Here is a 12,486-nt window from a genome sequence, read left to right on the forward strand (position 1 = left end):
GGTAAGAATAATGTGTGTGATGTATGAAGCGAGATCCCTAAGTTAGCAATGTGGGTCAACACACAAGTTCATTTATCTGAAAACGGAGCAAGGGAGGGGGAGATGAGTGAGTGTGTGTGGGCGCGTTCGCTTACCAAATGCTGCCCGCGGCCAGTGACGGACTTCTCCGTCACAGTTAGCTAGCTACTGTTTCATACCCTCTCGACTGAGGCGAATTAGCTAGCTAGTAGCTACCACAGCCAGCTCAGCTCTAGCCTCCAGCTATCTGTCAGATAGTGATATGAGATGGCTATTATTATCTAATGGCGGTTGTTTGTATGGAAATGTTTTGTAGCCTTTGTTTTGTCCTGTTTTAACAGAAGTAAATGAACTTGGCTAGCTTTCAGCAGTTGATGTACCAACATTTGGCCAGCTCTCTCTCTAATATCTTGCTTGCAATTTTTTTTTGTTGCCTCAAATCACACGAGAACTGAATCAAAAGATGAAACCAGTGGCCAAATGATTGAAGGCCGATATTCAGACGTTTTTTTTTCTCTGTGCAATGCGAGTTTTCATTAGAGTCATTGTAATAATGACATTAACATTATTGATCTGTCAGTTTCCCAGGCTAATTCCTTACTTTTCACAGTAGCTAATAAATAGCTCTACGGGCTTCACTGTCATGGTGCACAGTCAGTCAGAACACAACACTATGCTCACCATGTCTTAACAGGATCAGATGGTGACCGGTGTCCCAGCAGGGTCAGACAGTCAGGGAAGACCAGTCTACGGAGCTCAGGTGAATTTTACAGTATATTAACAATATCAGTGAATGATGCAAAGTTACATCTTGACTTGATGGGTAGACCTATAGTAGCTATAGTACAGCAGTTTAAGCGTAAAGCTACAGTCTGGGATCTGGGAATAATGGGAATTTTAATTGTTGAACCATTGATTCTATTCTTGGATAATATAAATGTATAAATATACTGTACACCAAGTTATTCTTTGTCATGCTTCATGTAAGCATAACATATGTCGACAGGGGTCTCGGCAGGGTCAGGCAGCCATGAAAGACAAGTCTGTGACGGACATGAGGTGAATTCGTGCAGAATCAACACTTTCTCTCTCTGTGCAGCAAACACTGGACAAGCCAGGTGCTTTAAAGACTGCATTTTCCCGATGACACAACATGAAAAAACTCAAATGTGAGGAAGACCTGGTATAAGATATTGATGATGAATGGGTACAGATATATTTATATGAACATGACTGGGAATTCAATCTCAGACATAAATTACTACAGTTGAAGACCACCCACAGAACGTACCATATCCCAGTGAAACTGAATAACATGCACTCAGAAATGTCATTCCTCTGCTGGAGATGTAAAAGACAAAAAGGGGACAGACAGTGCATTCAGAAAGTATTCAGACCCCTTGACTTTTTCCACATTTTGTTACATTATAGCCTTATTCTAAAATATATTAAATAAAACATTTTCCTCATAAATCTACACACAATAACCCATAATGACAAAGCAAAAACAGGTTTTTAGAAATGTTTGATAACTTATAAAAAATACAAAACAGAAATACCTTACATAAATAAGTCTTCAGACCCTTTGCTATGAGACTAGAAATTGAGCTCAAGTGCATCCTGTTTCCATTCATCATCCTTGAGATGTTTCTACAACTTGACTGGAGTCCACCTGTGGTAAAGTCGGCACACACCTGTCTATATCCCAAGGTCCCACAGTTGATGTCAGAGCAAAAAACCAAGCCATCAGGTCAAATTAATTGTCCGTAGAGCTCCGAGACAGGATTGTGTCGAGGCACAGGTCTGGGGAAGGGTACCAAAAATACTCTGCAGCATCGAAGGTCTCCAAAAACAAAGTGGCCTCCATCATTCTTAGATGGAAGAAGTTTGGAACCACCAAGACTCTTCCTAGAACTGGCCGCCCAGCCAAACTGAGAAATCAGGGAAGAATGACCTTGGTCAGGGAGGTGACCAAGAACCTGATGGTCACTCTGACAGAGCCTTTATGGTAGAGTGGCCAGATGGAAGCCACTCCTCAGTAAAAGGCACATGAAAGCCCGCTTGGAGTTTGCCAATTGGCACCTAAAGGACTTGGACTATGAGAAACAAGATTCTCTGGTCTGATGAAACCAAGGTTGAACTCTTTGGCCTGAATGCCAAGTGTTATGTCTGAAGGAAATCTGTCACCATCCCTATGGTGAAGCATGGTGGCAGCAGCATCATGCTGTGAGGATATTTGTCAGTAGCAGGACCTCAGACTGGGGCGAAGGTTCACCTTCCAACAGGACAAGGACCCTAAGCACACAGCCAAGACAATGAAGGAATGGCTTTGGGACAAGTCTCTGAATGTCCTTGAGTGGCCCAGCCAGAGCCCAGACCTGAACATCTCTGGAGAGACCTGAAAATAGTTGTACAGCAACGCTCCCCATCCAACCTGACAGAGCTTGAGAGGATCTGCAGAGAAGAATGGGAGAAACTCCCCAAATACAGGTAAGCCAAGCTTGTAGTGTCATACCCAAGAAGACTCGAGGCTGTAATCTCTGCCAAAAGGTACTGAGTAAAGGGTCTGAATACTTATGTAAATGTCATATTTCAGTTATTTATAATTTGCAATAATGTCAAAAACTGTTTTTGCTTTGTCACTATGGGGTATTGTGTGTAGATGAGGAAACAAAACAATTTAAATCTTAATTTTAGATTAAGGCAGTAATGTAACAAAATGTGGAAAAAGTCAAAGGGTCTGAATACATTGTATGCACTGTATTGACCTATGTCAAGGTCTTTGTGAAGGCTGGCTGAATTTTTCCTTCTCCTTGTTTTTGTTTTCTTGGAAATGTTGATAGTGAAGACTTCCATCAGAAGAAACTGTGTAACCAAGCATTTATATCGGCTAAGAAATGCATTGCAATTAATTGGAAGGTTGGTAATCCTCCAACAATGTCACAATGGATGGCAGAAATGTCAAGGTATGTAACTAGGATTTGATTTATTACAATATTAAGGTTATGCTAGTCAACTTCCACAAGGTCTGGATGCCTTATATGGAATACGACAAAAGGAGTCTGTATTGAAACCCTTTTTTCCTTTCTGTTTCCCATGAATTTGCCTACAACTCCAGCTCCCGCAGAAAGTACCTGGATGTGAGTAAGTTCTTCAGCTTTTGTATTGAAAACCTGTCCAAGTCAGGGGCGATACCCATTTAGGCAATCCCTAGCTGCTGGGCTGCTCAGTCCTGGTCTGGGGTTCTGCCGTCCTGTGGGTTGTCACTCTGGCCTTGGCCTAACACACCCAAAACCAATAATGAACGTTTCACTAAGATCCTAAAGCGGAGTGTTAGGTTGGGGCACTGCAAGGTGGTGGACACCTAGGGGCAGGACGAATGACTCAGCTATATTATGTGCAAGTAAAATGAGCTTTACAGTACTATTAGGCCTGTACTTTTGTTTCCAAACCTTTCCCTTGGGGAAAAAAAAGAAAGAAGTTGGGAAGGAAATAGTGTTGGCAGAGAGTTGAATTACTGACTAGACTGGACGGGGTCGGGCGTGCAGGCAGCTTGGGCTGGCTGGGCGGTTTGATTGAAATTTAACAGAGGATGTCTTAAAGACAATCAAAAGTAGTTATACTTTATTTTATAAAGAATTTTTCATTTGTTCAGCTCTTGGTTAAAGGTGCAACACAATAAAGGTTTTTGAATTACATTTGATCGAGTTCAGTCTTATCAACCACTCAACATATTTAATAATGCTCTCGTACCTAGCTTGATGAATGTGTGCAGTTTTGCTTATTTTTTGTTGTTCTAAATAAATATGTCTAGAAGGGCCATGGGTCATATTGGATGGTGTAGAAATGCAAGAAATGGGCTTTAGATGCCCCAAAAAGATGGTGGAGGACCCCCCACCCGGTTATGTCCCCCTTCATCTCTGAAAGAAAAGTTGGGCCCCTGGCCCCAGACACTACTGCACCCACACCCTGATCAGAGAGACAAACACACACACATTTATGTTACAGCAGAGCATGGTAGACAGCATGAACCACCAGTCTAGAGGCCAGGATCAGGGCAGCACAGTACAACACACACACACACACCACTCAAAACTGCAGTAACACACCGAACAAATAAAATGGACCCCTACTACACAACACCATTCAATTAAGATGTGTGTAAAACAGAGCTAACATGCCATTACACCACATGGAGACTATGGCAGGAACCCAACCGTCTGTTACACAACTCTAATCCTAACCTTGAAAAGCCTCCACAAAAGGAAAAGGGATCCTGCTCACACAGATTGTGTGTATTTTTCCTCAGAGGAAAGTCTTTGTAATCCAATCCTTACTCTCCACTCTCATTCACTCATTGTTAATACAGCGGTGTGTGTATTGGGGCCCCTACACACACACAGACACACAGTCGGCCAGCTCTCCACAACTGTCGCCAGGTGCTGGGCAGTTGGGCAACTAACAGGGGGCCTAGAGTGAAGTGAGACTGCTGGGTAAATCTATCTCCTTCATCCACGGTTCTATCTCTGAATACAGGAGTGACGGCCTCACAGCCACAGGTATGTGGGTTCTTTCATAGACGGACGGAGAGAGAAAAGGAGGGAGGCTACGCCTCACCTACTGTACTCCCACCTTTCCATTAATGCCTGTATATAAATCAGACGGCTTAGGGCTGTTTTGGCAGCAGGGTTTCAATGGAGGACAGGATACCATTACCGGTGGCCATTTTGAGATCACTCTTAAAGTTCCAGTACCAGTCAAAAGTTTGGAAACACCTACTCAGTCTTTTCTTTATTTTTTACATTGTTAAATTATAGAATAATAGTGAAGACATAAAAACGTGGAAATAACACATATGGAATCATGTAGTAACTAAAAAAGTGTTAAACAAATCAATATATATGAGATCTTTCAAAGTAGCCACCCTTTTCCTTGATGACAGCAACTTTTCACACTCTTGGCATTCTCTCAACCAGCTTCACCTGGAATGTTTTTCCAACAGTCTTGAAGGAGTTCCCACACATATGCTGAGCACTTGTTGGCTGCTTTTCCTTCACTCTGCGGTTCAACTCATCCCAGGTGATTGTGGAGGCCAGGTAATTTGATGCAGTACTCCATCACTGTCCTTCTTGGTCAAATAGCCCTTACACAGCCTGGGAGGTGCGTCTTGGGTCATTGTCCTGTTGAAAAAAAAAATAGTCACACTAAGCACAAACCAGATGGGATGGCGTATCACTGCAGAATGCTGTGTGCCTTGAAATGTAAATAAGTCACCAACAGTGTCACCAGCAAAGGCACCACCACACCTCCATGCATCAAGGTGGGAACCACACATGCGGAGATCATCCGTTCATCTACTGTGCATCTCACAGACACATGGCGGTTGGAAACAAAAATTTCAAATTTGTACTCAGACCAAAAGGACAGATTTCCAACGGTCTAATGTCCATTGCTCGTGTTTCTTGGCCCAAGCAAGTCTCTCCTTCTTATTGGTGTCCTTTAGTAGTGGTTTCTTTGCAGCAATTCAACCATGAAGGCCTGATTCACGGAGTCTCCTCTGACCAGTTGATGTTGAGATGTGTGTATTACTTGAACTCTGTGAAGCATTTATTTGGGCTGCAATTTAGGAGGCTGGTAACTCTAATGAACTTACAGTTGCATCATAGAGCTTGATAGGTTCTTCAAGTGCAGTCGCAAAAACTTTCAAAGTTCTTGAAATTTTCCAGATTGACTGACCTTCATGTCTTAAAGTAATGATGGGCTGTCATTTCTTTTTGCTTATTTGAGCTGTTCTTGCCATAATATGGACTTGGACTTTTACCAAATAGAAAAGCTATATTCTGTATACCAACCCTACCTTGTCACAACAACTGATTGGCTCAAAGACATTAAGGAAAGATATTCCACAAATGAACTTTTAACAAGCCATACCTGTTAATTTAAACGCATTCCAGGTGGCTACCTCATGAAGCTGGTTGAGAGAATGCCAAGAGTGTGCAAAGCTGTCATCAAGCAAATGGTGGCAACTTTGAAGAATCTCATATATAAAATATATTTAGAATTTTTTAACACTTTTTTTGGTTACTACATGACTCCATATCTGTTATTTCATAGTTTTGATGTCTTCACTATTATTCTACAATGTGGAAAATAGTACAAATAAAGAAAACGCCTTAGATGAGTAAGTGTTCTAAAACCTTTTACTGGTACTGTTTCTATATGTATAAACAATATATATTTTCTAAATATCTGGTCATAAGTTTGGAAAAAATCTAGATATTCTTTTTAGGCCATTTCGCCCAGCCCTAGTGAGTCTTTTGCCCCAGGTAGAAACAGTTCAAAGGGCAGTCCAAAACAGAGCTCATTTGAAGTATCCACACCTAGGCTAACAAGTGAATGCAGTTTGGGCATTGTAAAATACTTTGCAAACAACTCTTGTAAGTGCACATAAAGTGAACATCCACAGTTCTGGTGTACTGTATCTCCCCTCCTTACATTTACCTCTGTCCCCATAACATACAGCTGGAACCGAGTGTGACTTGCTTACTTAACAATGGTTGTACATCTATACACCAATGACTTCCAGGCTGGACTGGAAGAAGTTCAGGAGCACTATGCCGGACATTGATACTAATGGAATCTTAGGGTGATGGGATAAGAGAAAGTATAGTATTTTTCTGGATAGAATACTCTCGGGCAGGCCGCTTGTGTTTTTTTCAGGTAGCCTATGTTCAAACAGTAAAAAAAAAAAATATATATATATATATATATATATACTGTTCAAAAAAAATAAAGAGAACACTAAAATAATACATCCTGGATCTGAATGAATGAAATATTCTTGTTAAATATTTTTTTCTTTACATAGTTGAATGTGCTGACAACAAAATCACACAAAAATGATCAATGCAAATCAAATTTATCAACCCATGGAGGTCTGGATTTGGAGTCACACTCAAAATTAAAGTGGAAAACCACACTACAGGCTGATCCAACTTTGATGTAATGTCCTTAACAAGTTAAAATGAGGCTCAGTAGTGTGTGTGGCCTCCACGTGCCTGTACGACCTCCCGACAACACCCGGACATGCTCCTGAGGAGGTGGCGGATGGTCTCCTGAGGGATCTCCTTCCAGACCTGGACTAAAGCATCCGCCAACTCCTGGACAGTCTGTGGCGCAACGTGGCGTTGGTGGATGCAGCGAGACATGATGTCCCAGATGTGCTCAATTGGATTCAGGTCTGGGGAATGGGCGGGCCAGTCCATAGCATCAATGCCTTCCTCTTGCAGGAACTGCTGACACACTCCAGCCACATGCGGTCTAGCATTGTCTTGCATTAGGAGGAACCCAGTGCCAACCGCACCAGAATATGGTCTCACAAGGGGTCTGAGGATCTCATCTCGGTACCTAATGGCAGTCAGGCTACCTCTGGCGAGCACATGGAGGGCTGTGCGGCCCCCCAAAGAAATGCCACCCCACACCATGACTGACCCACCGCCAAACCGGTCATGATGGAGGATGTTGCAGGCAGCAGAACGTTCTCCACGGCGTCTCCAGACTGTCATGTCTGTCACATGTGCTCAATGTGAACCTGCTTTCATCTGTGAAGAGCACAGGGCGCCAGTGGCGAATTTGCCAATCTTGGTGTTCTCTGGCAAACGCCAAACATCCTGCACGGTGTTGGGCTGTAAGCACAACCCCCACCTGTGGACGTCGGGCCCTCATACCACCCTCATGGAGTCTGTTTCTGACCGTTTGAGCAGACACATGCACATTTGTGGCCTGCTGGAGGTCATTTTGCAGGGCTCTGGCAGTGCTCCTCCTGCTCCTCCTTGCACAAAGGCGGAGGTAGCGGTCCTGCTGCTGGGTTGTTGCCCTTCTACGGTCTCCTCCACATCTCCTGATGTACTGGCCTGTTGTCTCCTGGTAGCGCATCCATGCTCTGGACACTATGCTGACAGACACAGCAAACCTTCTTGCCACAGCTCGCATTGATGTGCCATCCTGGATGAGCTGCACTACCTGAGCCACTTGTGTGGGTTGTAGACTCCGTCTCATACTACCACTAGAGTGAAAACACCGCCAGCATTCAAAAGTGACCAAAACATCAGCCAGAAAGCATAGGAACTGAGAAGTGGTCTGTGGTCACCACCTGCAGAACCACTCCTTTATAGGGGGTGTCTTGCTAATTGCCTATAATTTCCACCTGTTGTCTATTCCATTTGCACAACAGCATGTGAAATGTATTGTCAATCAGTGTTGCTTCCTAAGTGGACAGTTTGATTTCACAGAAGTGTGATTGACTTGGAGTTACATTGTGTTGTTGTTACATTGTATTCCCTTTATTTTTTTGAGCAGTGTAGATTTATTAAAATGTTTAAAAAAATACATGGGGGTAGAAAAACATTTTCAGGGTAAATTTAAATGACTTAAACATGTTTAAATAACCATCTTTGAGAAGAAATAAATACACCAAAATAAAAAACTAGACAGAGAAAACCTAAACTCCCCCAAATGATGCTTTCAGGAGTATTTCTGTCATTGCATTGGGCCCCCATCGATTTTGCTTTAATGTTTGAGTCACCCAGAAAGCATAAGTCATGACAAAATGTGTAGAATTGCAGGAAATTAATTTTAAAACTGCAAATTTTCTCTTAGCTCCATGGCAAAGTGTAGATTTGCAGGACATTTGTTTTAAAACGGTACATTTTTCTCTCAGCCTCGTGGTAAAACTTGTAGAATTGCAGGAAAAGGGTAAGAAATAAAGTAGCACCACATGAGGTAATATACCACCACATTAAGAATTCCACACACATACTGTACAGAGTAGGGATGGGCACGAGTACTCGACTCAAGGTTTGTATTCGATTACTAATAACTGAATACAAGTACGCAAATTTACACATGCGCCCATTTAACATAAACACTGACAAAATGTCGAACTTTTAATTATTTGGCATATGTCAAATTCAGTGAAAATGCAACATGTTCCGCCTCAGTTGTGTATCAAAACAACCTGTAATTGAAACAAGCGATAGCATACTGCAAACTTGTTTTCCTTCAGCCGCGTTTCACACTAACAAGAGTACTCACGTACTCAAAATTATTTATTTTCATGAGAGTACTTGAACATAGACATTCTTTGAAATGCCATTCCCTAATAGGTGAAGGTATTACAGACCAGGGGTTTAGTCTTGACCATGAACAAATGTGTCCAAGCTGAGGCAAGGCCCACAGCTCTGGTGTCTGTCCTGTGTGAGTCGCCACTCTGCAATGGAGGTATTTTTACTCCTCTGGACTTTCAGATCCTCCCAGCTAACCCAAACCACGGACACACAGCTGTGACACACACACATCCGCACACAGACGCGCGTACAGACAGACACACACACACAGACACAGTTCTTGTGCCTCTGCGTTTCTCACTCACTTTCATCCCTCCCTCCCTCTCTGTCTCTCTATCTATCCGTCTCTCTTGGCCTGGAAACCCCACGTTGAATCTCATTGAATTCAACATCGGGCATAAATGAGCATTTGGATCAGGAAAGTTTCCACTACCGATCTCTACAAGCCAGAGTGTTGAATACAATTTGTTGAATAAAACTCACTTTACCAGGGTTCCGTGCGGTTGGTCCTTTTGTAGGTAGGAATGTGAGGCAGTATATCCACAGGAAAGTAGAATATAATCAACTTTTCAAAGTGCTGGTGCTGTAGTGCGTTCCGATTTCGATCACCTGAAGCATGTGCACAAGATGAAGATCAATGCACGCCATACATACTTGCCCAGCTCGTGCACATGTTTACATGGTCCTGCGCATGCCTCTAGTGATAGAAATCACACTACCAGCACTTTAATTCTACTTCCCTGTGGATACATTGTCTCACATTCCTACCTGCAAAAGGACCTACTGCAAGGACAACCGGTAATTAAGTGAAAATATGATTTTATTCAACATTCTGGCTTGTAGAGAAACCCCACCCCCCAAACACCTGTTGACATTCCTCTTGCATATTTCTCTGAGTATTATTTATTTAACAGTGCGGCGCTGTTATTAAAGTTTTTAAAATGAAAACCCCTTTATGGAGTGTGTGGTGTTGTGGTGAGTACGGGACATGAGCAGGTTATACGGCTTCTGTGGCCCTCAGCTCGTGACTGTGCTGCTGTCTCAGACAGATATTACAAGTAGCATGCCCCCACAGCTGGTCTCTAGTCTCTCTATCGGTCTCTCTGCTGCTCCATGGCTTTTACTTTTTACTACCCCCTTTAATGAGCTCCCGTCTCACCCTGCACTGAATCACACACAAGCGCTCTCTCCCAAACAGACACAGGCACGCACGCTCACACACATCCTCCACACACACACACACACACACACACACACACACACACACACACACACACACACACAGCTCCACACAAACACACACCTTACTCAGCAAATCAGAGCAGAGGCAGTAGGGATGACCAGAGACATTCTGTTGATAAGTGTGTGAATTGGACCACTTTTCTGTCCTGCTAAGCATATGAAATGTAACAAGTACTTTTGGGTGTCAGGGAAAATGTATGGATTAAAAAAGTACATTATTTAGGAATGTAGTGGAGCAACAGTTGTCAAAAATATAAATAGTAAAGTACAGATACCCCAAAAAACGACTTAAGTAGTACTTTTAAGTATTTTTACACCACTGCTCACAGGAACTTGAATGCCTGCTCTCTTAAAGACCACCAGCTCCATCCCACACAGGAAGTCAGTCCAAACGCTGTGTTTTCTCCCAGAATGCTTTACTGGAGCAGAGGCTCGCCATGGAAACGGTGTCCTTGGCGTGGAGATGCAAGGCTTAACGGGCTGGCAGGTTAAAGATTAATGGTTGGGCAATAGAACAGCTCTCAGTAAAACACACACACGCACAAACACACGCAGACACCATTATACACATCCCAGCAGTGATGAGTCCTGTCAACTCTTAACACAGCGTAATGATAGGAATGGCAGAGCAGAACTCTGGGTAATGGATGGCTGTCCAGTGTTTATGAGGAATTTAAAGATGATTCCGAAACAGGCTGCCCTTTGACTTAAAACTCCACCGTATGGAGGAGCGGTGTTGCCTGGTGGTGGAGTGGAAAGTTACCAAACCTCAGAGGGACCGAGGAGAAAGAGAGACACTGAGGTTCCCTGTGCTTGGCGTAACCTCGTGGTGCTATTAAGCTCTCGTGCAATAACAGATTTGTACCTGTAATCAATTCGCTATAATTGTCTTCGGTTTGTCACTGGGGAGAGTGGAGGTTGCCCTGTAGCTCCATTCCCCCTCCACCCCTAAGCCTTACTACAAACGCCACAAAACTGTCCACCCAAGACATCTCACATGGCCTCTGACGACCAGCTCAATTAGTTTAACAAACACACACACAACTCATCCTCTTTTTCCTCATTCTCCTCTTATTTGTCCCCCTCCCCCACCCAAAAAAGACACAACAACAACAGTGCAACTCAATCTGGCCCCTGAGCACCACTCAAGATGGGCCGGGACAAAAGATGCGGGAAACGTCGCATTCCCCCGGAGACGGCCTAGGTTTACCGTTTAACCAAATCCTCAAAAGGGATTGGCTGCCACAATTGGCCCGTAATAGCCATAATGGGAGGACAGTAATGATGAAGGGATGAGAGAGGTGGGAGAGGGACTGGGGTGATGAAGATGACTGGAGAAGATTGGGAGCATGTCACAGAGAGAGAGAGACAGAGAAAGCGGGGCTGTCTGGATTTGGGGGAAGGGGTTGTATGTCGACGGGATAGGTCGGTTGGGGTTCGGGAAAGGGGTTGCCAAGCCTTTCCTCTCAGTTAAACCCCCATGTAAAAGCATACACGTGCACGCACGCTCAATCAAGACGTTACACAACTTAAGTGTACCAGAGTCTCACACCCCCCACACACCGGTTACTGGCAGAGCTGGAGGGAAGTGAATGGGAGCAAACAGGGAGCAGCCCAAACTCCTGACTCTGGCTTCCCTTTCAACTAGCTCCAGACACTCATTATACCAGCTGTGTGCGTGTGTGTGTGTGTGTCCTTCCTTACCAGGTCGGTTGAGAGAGTGACAGATGGAGAGAGAGAAAACATCATTAGGCAGAGAGCAGAGCTGTTTTTATAACATCATTTATTAAAATAGCTGAGGGAGGGGGGGGGGGGCAGAGACCAAATTAAGTTTGGAAATTAAAGGCGTTCTTCTACTGGCCACACTGGGCCAGACGGGCTGTGTGTGTGTAAGGAGAATGGATACCAGAAGCCAGTAGCTCTGTGTGTGTGTGTGTGTGTGTGTGTGTGTGTGTGTGTGTGTGTGTGTGTGTGTGTGTGTGTGTGTGTGTGTGTGTGTGTGTGTGTGTGTGTGTATAAGGTCCAGACAGTAGTCAGAGGAAACACACACGGTCATACAGAGACCTACTGTCACCATGACCACTCAACCACAGTACGACCA

General features: G+C 43.8%; 1 pseudogene; it reads right to left on the reverse strand.

The window, feature by feature from the left end:
* The window catches only part of LOC135511415 (uncharacterized), a 112,009-nt pseudogene that overhangs the window by 9,272 nt on the left and 90,251 nt on the right, over positions 1-12,486 (reverse strand).

This window comes from Oncorhynchus masou, chromosome 24, assembly GCF_036934945.1.
Source record: "Oncorhynchus masou masou isolate Uvic2021 chromosome 24, UVic_Omas_1.1, whole genome shotgun sequence".
NCBI lineage: Eukaryota > Metazoa > Chordata > Actinopteri > Salmoniformes > Salmonidae > Oncorhynchus > Oncorhynchus masou.